General features: G+C 42.0%; 1 pseudogene; it reads right to left on the reverse strand.

The window, feature by feature from the left end:
- Positions 1-9,831: 9,831 nt before the first annotated feature.
- On the reverse strand, positions 9,832-9,949 carry LOC126203211 (5S ribosomal RNA; annotated as a pseudogene).
- Between the last annotated feature and the right edge of the window lie 1,073 nt (positions 9,950-11,022).

Raw genomic sequence — 11,022 nt, forward strand, 5'->3', positions numbered from 1 at the left:
ATGTGTCGGTAATTAAACGCGTGGATGGGACGCTGGGCCACAAGGTATATAGAAAGAACACTCATACGGATCGATACCTCCACAAGGAATCAAACCATCATCCTAGGTAAAAAAGAGGTATCATGAAAACCTTGGTGGACAGAGCCAACAAAATCTGCGAGCTGGATTACTTGCAAGATGAATTAAATCACTTATGGTCATCCTTCATTAAAAACGGATATGCCAGCAAGGAAATTGATCGAGCCCTCCATCAAAGAAGAAAGAAGTCCAGAGCAACAACGGTCATCTACTGGAAAAGTTTTCCTACCGTTCATTAATAAAGTCACGGACCGTTTCAGGAATGTTCTGGCCAAGTATGGGATCGAAACAATCTTCAGACCCACCAAGAAGATTAAGGAATATTTAAGAACTGCAAAAGATGCCCGACACCCCCTAGCAACACCAGGGGTATACAAAATTCCATGCAGCTGTTGACAAGTATATATTGGAACAACGACAAGAACATAAAAGAAACTGCCGCTTAGGACACATCAAAAATCGGCAGTAGCTGAGCATGTTTTTCGAGATGGAAACCACGAAATTAAATTTAATGAGACAAGCGTTCTAGCACGAACATCCCATTATCATGCGCGCATGTATAGAGAAGCAATAGAGATTCACAAACACCATAATAATTTTAATAGAAAAGAGGAAGTTTTAAAGTGGGACAAAATGTGGATGTCGACGTTACGCCAGCAGAATGACAATCGATTACTCTTAATCGGGAATGATGATGCCTTCCAAGGATCGTCGGCATCACGCGACGAATGGTGGAGCCCTCTATGCGCTCTATAAATGCGAGAGTACCTGGAGCCTCAGTCGCAGGAGCCGTATGACCTCAGAAGATGTCTCCCGCAGATGGAGACGAAACGTTACGTGGACATTTTATGCATCGACCACGGCTTCTCATGCCGGAAGTTTCAACTGAAGACAACACTGGCCTACATTGTATGAATGTATGAGTTTTTTAACTCACCGTTGCGCACTAGACAAACAGACCAAATCTCGGTGATATTAAATAAAGGAATTGTATTCAGTGTTCACGAAAAATGTTCGAGATATGTGTTTACGAAAAAAGAGAAAGCAGTATATGGACTGCGTAGATGTTACGACGAAATGTGATATATGATGTGAATTGTGAAGTGCACATTGGAATAACAGAAACTAATACGTAACTTTATTTGTTTCCAGGTGTTATTAATATTGACAATAGTCTCATAATGTGTGCAAATGTTTCGTTTACACGTTGCTGGAGTCCCTGAAGCTGCACAAGACCGGTTGCTGACAATCGTTTGCAGCCTGTGGGAAGAAGACGAGAAAAGTGAACATACTTGAAAAAAGACTCTAATATTTTCTGTCATATATGAAAAACATGAACATTTTTCCATTTGAATCGCTTCGAGTGAGAAGGACAATCTGCACGCCTTATCATCTACCTTGGCAATGATTAAAGATGACAACATATACTCTGTTAATTTTCATTTGTCTGATAAAAGAGCAGACATTGTACCTCTCCAAGCAGTACCGCGGATCTAGCAAGAATCACTCTTCCTACCTTCCGTATTAAGAGGTCTGTAATACGTGTAGTAATTTTTAATTTATCTAAATCATTTTCGGAATTCTACATGTCGCTTGTTACTATTGAAACCATCTTTTATTTATTGAAGAATTGTGTTCTTTCCTGCAGTTATTAAAAGTTTTATTAATTACGATCTTACCCTATTATTGTCCACTATTATGGTCGGTACAACTATTTCTGATAGCGCTCTTTTCAGTTTACGCACTCGCGAAAGCAATAAAGTGTCTTCGTCATTATTTTCATTTTCTGATGCAAATTTTTCTGTACTGGGTCAGAAACGTCGAGTACGTTATTTTTCACACAGGTACCATTACCAGAGAAACCTATACCTAAATATGCTTCATACTCTTAAAATTAATAAACGTGTGTGCTACTAATAGATATACATCTACATCTACATTTCTACTCCGCAAGCCACCCAACGGTCTGTGGCGGTGGGCACTTTACGTGCCACTGTCATTACCTCCCTTTCCTGTTCCAGTCGTGTATGGTTCGCGGGAAGAACGACTGTCGGAAAGCCTCCGTGAGCGCTCGAATCTCTCTAATTTTACATTCGTGATCTCCTCGGGACGTATAAGTAGGGGGAACCAATATATTCGATACCTCATCCAGAAACGCACCCTCTCGAAACCTGGACAACAAGCTACACCACGATGCAGAGCGCCTCTTTTGCAGACTCTTCCACTTGTGTTTGCTAAACATCTCCGTAACGCTATCATGCTTACCAAATAGCCCTGTGGCGAAACGCGCCGCTCTTCTTTGGATCTTCTCTATCTCCTCCGTCAACCCGATCTGGTACGGATCCCACAGTGATGAGCAATACTCAAGTATAGGTCGAACGAGTGTTTTGTAAGCCACTTCCTTTGTTGATGGACTACATTTTCTAAGGACTCTCCTAATGAATCTCAGCCTGGCACCCACCTTACCAACAATTAATTTTATATGATCATTCCACTACAAATCGTAGATATTTTACAGAAGTAACTGCTACCAGTGTTTGTTCCGCTGTCATATAATCATACAATAAAGGATCCTTCTTTCTATGTATTCGCAGTACACTACATTTGTCTATGTTAAGGGTCAGTTGCCACTCCCTGCACCAAGTGCCTATCCGTTGCAGATGTTCCTGCATTTCGCTGCAATTTTCTAATGCTGCAACTTCTCTGTGTACTACATCATCATCCGCGAAAAGCCGCATGGAACGTCCGACCATATCTACTAGGTCATTTATATATATTGTGAAAAGCAATGGTCCCATAACACTCCCCTGTGGCACGCCAGAGGTTACTTTAACGTCTGTAGACGTCTCTCCATTGAGAACAACATGCTGTGTTCTGTTTGCTAAAACTCTTCAATCCAGCCACACAGCTGGTCTGATATTCCGTAGGCTCTTACTTTGTTTATCAGGCGACAGTGCGGAACTGTATCGAACGCCTTTCGGAAGTCAAGGAAAATGGCATCTACCTGGGAGCCTGTATCTAAAATTTTCTGGGTCTCATGAACAAATAAAGCGAGTTGGGTCTCACACTATCGCTGTTTCCGGAATCAATGTTGATTCCTACAGAGTAGATTCTGGGTTTCCAGAAATAACATGATACGCGAGCGAAAAACACGTTCTAAAATTCTAAAACAGATCGATGTCAGAGATATAGGGCTATAGTTTTGCGCATCTGCTCGACGACCCTTCTTGAAGACTGGGACTACCTGTGCTCTTTTCCAATCATTTGGAACCTTCCGTTCCTCTAGAAACTTGCGGTACACGCCTGTTAGAAGGGGGGCAAGTTCTTTCGCGTACTCGCGTACTCGAATTGGTATCCCGTCAGGTCCAGTGGACTTTCCTCTGTTTAGTGATTTCAGTTGCTTTTCTATTCCTTGGACACTTATTTCGATGTCAGCCATTTTTTCGTTTGTGCGAGGATTTAGAGAAGGAACTGCAGTGCGGTCTTCCTCTGTGAAACAGCTTTGGAAAAAGGTGTTTAGTATTTCAGCTTTACGCGTGTCATTCTCTGTTTCAATGCCATCATCATCCCAGAGTGTCTGGATATGCTGTTTCGAGCCACTTACTGATTTATAGTAAGACCAGAACTTCCTAGCATTTTCTGTCAAGTCGGTATATTGAATTTTACTTTCGAATTCACTGAACGCTTCACGCATAGCCCTCCTCACACTGACTTTGACATCGTTTAGCTTCTGTTTGTATGAGAGGTTTTGGCTGCGTTTAAACTTGGAGTGAAGCTCTCTTTGCTTTCGCATTAGTTTCCTAATTTTGTTGTCGAACCACGGTGGGTTTTTCCCGTTCCTCACAGTTTTACTCGGCACGTACCTGTCTAAAACGCATTTTACGATTGCCTTGAACTTTTTTCATAAACACTCATCATTGTCAGTGTCGGAACAGAAATTTTCGTTTTGATCTGTTAGGTAGTCTTAAATCTGCCTTCTATTACTCTTGCTAAACAGATAAACCTTCCTCTCTTTTTTTATATTCCTATTTACTTCCATATTCAGGGATGCTGCAACGGCCTTATGATCACTGATTCCCTGTTCTGCGCTTACAGAGTCGAAAAGTTCGGGTCTGTTTGTTATCAGTAGGTCCAAGATGTTATCTCCACGAGTCGGTTATCTGTTTAATTGCTCGAAATAATTTTCGGATAGTGCATTCAATATAATGTCACTGGATGCTCTGTCCCTACCACCCGTCCTAAACATCTGAGTGTCCCAGTCTATATCTGGTAAATTGAAATCTCCACCTAAGACTATAACATGCTGAGAAAATTTATGTGAAATGTATTCCAGATTTTCTCTCAGTTGTTCTGCCAAAAATGCTCCTGAGTCGGGAGATCGGTAAAAGGAGCCAATTATTATCCTAGCTCGGTTGTTGAGTGTAACCTCCACCCATAATAATTCACAGGAACTAACCACTTCTACTTCACTACAGGATAAACTACTACTAACAGCGACAAGCACGCCACCACCGGTTGCATGCAATCTATCCTTTCTAAACACCTTCTGTGTCTTTGTAAAATTTCGGCAGAATTTATCTCTGGCTTCAGCTAGCTTTCCGTACCTATAACGATTTTAGCTTCGGTGCTTTATATCAGCGCTTGAAGTTCCGGTACTTTACCAACGCAGCTTCGACAGTTTACAATTACAATACCGATTGCTGCTTGGTCCCCGCATGTCCTGACTTTGCCCCGCACCCTTTGAGGCTGTTGCCCTTTCTGTACTTGCCCGAGGCCATCTAACCTAAAAAACCGCCCGGTCCACGCCCAACAACCCCTGCTACCCGTGTAGTGGACTCCTGTGTGTAGTCTGTAGTGGACTCCTGACCTGTCCAGCGGAACCCAAAACCCCACCACCCCATGGCGCAAGTCGAGGAATCTGCAGCCCACACGACCGCAGAGCCGTCTCAGCCTCTGATTCAGACCCTCCACTCGGCTCTCTACCAAAGGTCTGCAGTCAGTCCTGTCGACGATGCTGCAGATGGTGAGCTCTGCTTTCGTCCCGCTAGCGAGACTGGCAGTCTTCACCAAATCAGATAGCCGCCGGAAGCCAGAGAGGATTTCCTCCGATCCATAGCGACACACATCATTGGTGCCGACATGAGCGACCACTTGCAGATGGGTGCGCCCTGTACCCTTCATGGCATCTGGAAGGACCCTTTCCACATTTGGAATGACTCCCCCCGGTATGCACACGGAGTGCACATTGGTTTTCTTCCCCTCTCTTGCTGCCATATCCCTAAGGGGTCCCATTACGCACCTGACGTTGGAGCTCCCAACTACTAGTAAGCCCACCCTCTGCGACCTCCCGGATCTTGCAGACTGAGGGGCAACCTCTGGAACAGGACAAGCACCCATGTCCGGCCGAAGGTCAGTATCAGCCGGAGACAGAGCCTGAAACCGGTTCGTCAGAGAGGCCTTCCGTTCAACCCTCCGAAATGTCTTTCGCCCCCTGCCACACCTCGAGACGACCTCCCACTCTACCAAGGGTAAGGGGTCAGCCTCAATATGGGCAGTATCCCGGGCAGTCACAGCCGTAGTCCGATCGGGGGATGCGTGGGACGAGCTGGCCGTCCCTACAAACCCCCGTCCAGACCCCCACAGTGATGCACATTGGCAACAGCCTCAAGCTGTGTGACCGAAGCCATAACTGCCTGAAGCTGGGAGCGAAGGGATGCCAACTCAGCCCGCATCCGAACACCAGTCACAGTCCCTGTCCATGCTGAATACTGTTGTGCAAGGAACGTCTGAACTAATCTACAGAGAGCACAAACAATTCGACACAAAATTTTAACGGTTATTAAAATACAAGATTGCCTAGTAAATACAGTAACGCTGCTACTTGCGCACTGCTGACACACTGGTCGGCGGCAGAAGGAGACTACGCGATTTTACACTATTCAGGTACTAAAACGCGATGCTACAGCTCTCAAATACTATAATACGGCCGAAATTTATGAATTAAACAACGCAAATAAATTAAGATTTAAACTATGTAACAAATAAGTCAGCTAAGAATATACGACTTGCTGGTGGCAGCTGCTTATCCAACGGCGGCAGGGAGCACACATACATATGAACCCTAAAGTTTCAACCCCTGAGACAAAAAGAGATCATGTTCACATGTGTTCGCTTTGACGTATCTGCACGATAACGTAATTTCAATAAAACGAAATAATTATACTCAGTTACTTAGCATACCGAAGTCTTGAGTGTAATAAATCTGTGCTAACATTTTTACAGCAGTTTAAAAGATTGTAAGAACCTCTGTGTTAAAAATAATTAACCATTATCTGACACTTCCACAAACACGTAACAATTACACTACACATAGATCATTCATTCACATTTACACACACACACACACACACACACACACACACACACACATCACCGGACAACATATATATATATATATATATATATATATATATATATATATATATATATATATATATATATATATAATTCTGGATTTACAATGTGAGTACATTTTTCCAGCACCTATTCTAGATTACAGTAAGTCACTAATTATTGTTCTCCACTCTTCTCTATTTGTCCATAAATCTTCAGGAATGTTGTTCTTCCTCATTGCTGACTGAACTCCCTGTATCCATGTATCAGGTGGTCGTCCCCTTTTTCTTCTTCCAATTGGTACCCAGTCGATTATGCATTTTGGTAGCCTTTCCTGTTCCATTCGTCTGATGTGTCCATACCATTTAAGTTGTTTGTGCTCGATGAAATCAATAATTGAATTTTTACATTTCATCTTGTCTCTGATTACTTCATTTCTTATTCTTTCTCGTCTTGATATTCTTGCTGAACGTCTCCAGAAATCCATTTCTGTGGCTAATAATTTTGATTTCAGTTGCCATTTTGTTGTCCACACTTCTGAACCATATGTAATAATGCTCCTAACTATTGTTTTAAAAATCCTTATTTTGTTATCAGTTGTTATGTGTTTGTCCCAGAGAATTCCATTCAATAAAGAGATTGTCGTCTTTCCAGAATTTATTCTTGATCTAATTTCTTTGTCCTGTTTCCCATCATTTGTAATTTTCACACCTAAATATTTATATTCCTCAGTAGCTGTTATTGTTCCCATCCCTTCTTCTAATATTAAGTCTCCATTCACTCCACCAATTACCATGTACTTTGTTTTATTCATGTTTACATTTAGACCTGATTTTTTATATTCTTGAATCAATTTTCTGGTCATATACTCTATGTTCTCATAGTCTTGAGCTATAATCAGTTGGTCATCTGCAAATTGTAACGAGTATATTGTTCTATCATTTATTGGTATTCCCATAGCGTGACATTTTTTCTTCCAATTCTGTAAAGTTACTTCTGTATATATTTTATACAATGTAGGTGAGATGCTACATCCTTGACGTAATCCTTTTGTGACTTGGAATCCATGTGATAGATATTTACCAATTTTTATTTTTGAAATAGAATTTTTATATAAATTTTGAATTGCTTTAATTATTCTTGGATTTATTCCTATTGATATTATATATATATATATATATATATATATATATATATATATATATATATATATATGTATATATATAGGTTGTCCGGTGATTGTGACTGGGCCAGTTATCTCACGAAATAAGCATCAAACGAAAAAACTACAAAGAACGAAACTCGTCTAGTTTGAAGGGGGAAACCAGATGGTGCTATAGTTGGCCCGCTGGATGGCGCTGCCGTAGGTCAAACGGATATCAACTGCGTTTTTTTTTAAATAGAAACCCTAATTTTTTATTACATATTCGTGTAGTACGTTCGTGTAGTACGTAAAGAAATATGAATGTTTCAGTTGGACCACTTTTTTCGCTTTGTGATAGATGGCACTGTAATAGTCACAACCATATGGCTCACAATTTTAGACGAAGAGTCGGTATCAGGTAGGTTATTTAATTTAAAATACAGAATGTAGGTACGTTTGAACATTTTATTTCGGTTGTTCCAATGTGATACATGTACCTTTGTGAACTTATCATTTCTGAGAACGCATGCTGTTACAGCGTAATTACCTGTAAATATCACATTAATGCAATAAATGCTCAAAATGATGTCCGTCAACCTCAATGCATTTGGCAATACGTGTCACGACATTCCTCTCAACAGCGAGTAGTTCGCCTTCCGTAATGTTCGCACATGCATTGACAATGCGCTGACGCATGTTATCAGGCGTTGTCGGCGGATCACGATAGAAAATATCCTTCAATTTTCCCCACAATAAGAAATCCGGGGACGTCAGATCCGGTGAACTTGCGGGCCATGGTATGCTGCTTCGACAACCAATCAACCTGTCGTGAAATATGTTATTCTATACCGCTTCAACGGCACGCGAGTTGAAGTACATAGCCACTTTTGTCATGCAGTGAAACATCTTGTAGTAACATTGGTAGAACATTACGTAGGAAATCAGCATACGTTGCACTATTTAGATAGCCATTGATAAAATGGGGGCCAATTATCCTTCCTCGCATAATGCCGCACCATACATTAACGCACCAAGGTCACTGATGTTCCACTAGCAGCAGCCATCGTGGATTTTCCGTTGCCCATAGTGCATATTATGGCGGTTTACGTTACCGCTGTTGGTGAATGACGCTTCATCGCTAAATAGAACGCTTGCAAAAAATCTGTCATCGTCCCGTAATTTCTCTTGTGCCCAGTGGCAGAACTGTACAGGACGTTCAAAGTCGTCGCCATGCAATTCCTGGTGCATAGAGACATGGTACGGGTGCAATCGCTGTTGATGTAGCATTCTCAACACCGAAGTTTTTGAGATTCCCGATTCTCGCGCAATTTTTCTGCTACTGATGTGCGGATTAGCCGCAACAGCAGCTAAAACACCTACTTGGGCATCATCATTTGTTGCAGGTCGTGGCTGACGTTTCACATGTGGCTGAACACTTCCTGTTTCCTTAAATAACGTAACTCTCCGGCGAAGGCTCCAGACACTTGGATGATGTCATCCAGGATACAGAGCAGCATACATAGCACACGCCCGTTGGGCATTTTGATCACAACAGCCATACATCAACACGATATGACTTTACCGCAATTGGTAAACGGTCCATTTTAACACGGGTAATGTATCACGAAGCAAATACCGTCCGCACTGGTTGAATGTTACGTGATAGCACGTACTTATACGTTTGTGACCATTACAGCGTCATCTATCACAAAACGTAAAATTTGGTCCAACTAAAATATTCATATTTCTTTACGTATTACACGAATATGTACTAAAAATGGGGGTTACTATTTAAAAAAAAAACGCAGTTGATATCAGTTTGACCTATGGCAGCGCCATCTAGCGGGACAACCACCTCGCCATCTGGTTTCCCCCTTAAAGCCAGACGAGTTTAGTCCTTTGTAGTTTTTCCGTTTGATGCTTATATCGTGAGATATTTGGCCCGGTCACTATCAATGGACCATCCTGTATACAGAAGCGAGTTAATAATCCCCACCTACCACTTTACACACATGCACTCCGTCTTCAGGCCACCAGTGGCCCGTCGGGACCATCCGACCGCAGTGTCATCCCCAGCTAAGGATGCGGATAGGAAAGGCGTGTGCTCAGCACACCACTCCCCCGGTCGTTATGATGGTTTTCTGTGAGCGGAGCCGCTACTGTTCGGTCGAGTAGCTCCTCAATTGGCATCACGAGGCTGAGCGCATCCCGAAAAATGGCAAGAGCACATGGCGGCCCGGATGGTCACCCATCCAAGTGCCTGTCATGCCCGACAGCGCTTAACTACTGTGATCTGACGGGAACCGGTGTATCCACAGCGGTAAGGCCTTTGCCTTTCATACGTTAAAATAATAATAATTCTTATACAGAATATCAGGAGTTGTGAAGGCGTATTTTTCCCAGTTGGTTTTAAAATTTTACTGTGCTGTCCGTCAAATTCTGCCTAAGTGATCAAAAATTTTTGTCTTAGCGTTGTGCATCCCTTTTTGTGCTACAGATAACGTGGAGTATTGAATCTCACTTTTCATTTTGGTATTATTATTGCGTACATCATTGTTCCTTTTGAACTGTAGTTGATTATTTACAACAAACTTCATGAGGGATTTAGTATACATTGAAGCAGTAGTCAGAATGTCCACCTTCTTAAATAGACGTCTACTAGATGATCGTGGTGGCTGAACATCACATGTTATTCGTACTGCCTACGTTTTCGACCAATTAAGACTTTCTTTATAAAAGACAAGTTACCTCAGAATATTATTCCATATGACATTATTGAATGAAAACATCCTAAATTTGCCATCTTACTGATTTGTCTCTCCCCAAGATATTCAGTGACTCTGAATGCGAATGTGGCTGAACTACGTTGTTTTAATAGTTACAAAATGTGCCTTTCCAGTTCAGATTCTCATCAGTATGCACACCTAAGAATTATTATGTGTCGATCCCATTTATTATTTCCTCATAATGCGTTACAACTGTCACTGGTGTTCTACCCTAGATGTGCAGAACTGAATAATATGTAGTATCTGTTTGAAACTGAGGATGAGACCGCCGGTGTTTGTGTGTGTGTGTGTGTGTTTGTGTGTGTGTGTGTGTGTGTGAGAGAGAGAGAGAGAGAGAGAGAGAGAGAGAGTCTGTATGTGTGTGTGCGTGCTGCGAGCGTCAACATGGCACTCAAGAATGACTGTTGCCCGCAATATTTACGAGTGTGTATAGTGTTTATTAGCGTAATTCCTGGTAAGAAATATTTTGTTCCCAGCCACCCACAACCGAGTGAGAGGTACGCTGATGGTTCAGTCATGGGATTCCTCTTAGTATTCTGTTGTATCTCACAGAAACTCGACTGACTTGAACTCAACAAGTCGTTGGAAGTTCCCTGCAGAAATGAGCCATACTGTCTCTAG

This window comes from Schistocerca nitens, chromosome 1, assembly GCF_023898315.1.
Source record: "Schistocerca nitens isolate TAMUIC-IGC-003100 chromosome 1, iqSchNite1.1, whole genome shotgun sequence".
Lineage (NCBI taxonomy): Eukaryota > Metazoa > Arthropoda > Insecta > Orthoptera > Acrididae > Schistocerca > Schistocerca nitens.